This window comes from Poecilia formosa, unplaced genomic scaffold, assembly GCF_000485575.1.
Source record: "Poecilia formosa unplaced genomic scaffold, Poecilia_formosa-5.1.2 Scaffold786, whole genome shotgun sequence".
In the NCBI taxonomy this organism is placed as follows: Eukaryota; Metazoa; Chordata; class Actinopteri; order Cyprinodontiformes; family Poeciliidae; genus Poecilia; species Poecilia formosa.
In genome coordinates this window covers 35,034-35,903 of record NW_006800725.1, presented here as the reverse complement: position 1 = coordinate 35,903, position 870 = coordinate 35,034, and positions in this window count along the sequence as shown.

Sequence of the window (870 nt, the reverse complement as noted above, 5' to 3'; positions counted from 1 at the left end):
AACAACATGACCAGGAAAAATAAGATCCCATCATTCCTTCTTCTTTTCATCGCTGATTTAAGAGAGATGGACGATATCTTAATTGTTCCTATACTAACGCCACTCGTTCGCAAAATATGTTCAAAGCAAATGATTCCACTCCCCGGTGTTGAGCCATGGTTTCTGCTCATCAAACAAAGCACACATAGTCTGCTGTGACGCATAAAACGAAAGGAGGAGACTAAAAACTGCAAGCTCACAAAACACACGGTCGTCAGCGACCCCAAGCGATGTAACCATATACTATGAAAAACCAACAGAAAATATTCAGCACACAAAATAATGACACTTTCATTAAGTAAAATCACTTACATTATTTGCCACAAGCGGATTTTTTTTTTCATGTCAGTCTACTGTGATTCAAGCACGATGAAGTAAAAAAAAAGTGTGGTATCAATCTGAACAACCCTTCATCCTTAAAGGAACGAATAAATAAAAAAATAACAATATAATAGAAAAAGCCCAACAGCATTTGCAGCACCATGGAAAGCGCCTTAAATGGGTGCGTGTTTGACAAAGTACATTCCATATATCTGCTTCGTTGAACACTAAAAATATACATCCATACTTTCAAAATAACGGAAAAAAACACGCAAGTTTCATTAAATGTAGATATATAGAGATTTAAGTCATAATATACTATTTAACATATTTATCTGCAAGTTAGTTTTACACAAAGTACTTACTGACAAATATTTACTCACCTTTTCTGTGTTTGGTAAAGTTTGAGTTCTGGTAAAAGTAGCGGTTCCGCTAATACTGATCAGTTCAGCATCTACAGGTGGAAACGGGGCGGGGAAAACCACTACGTCACTCTTCAGTGTGTCTGAG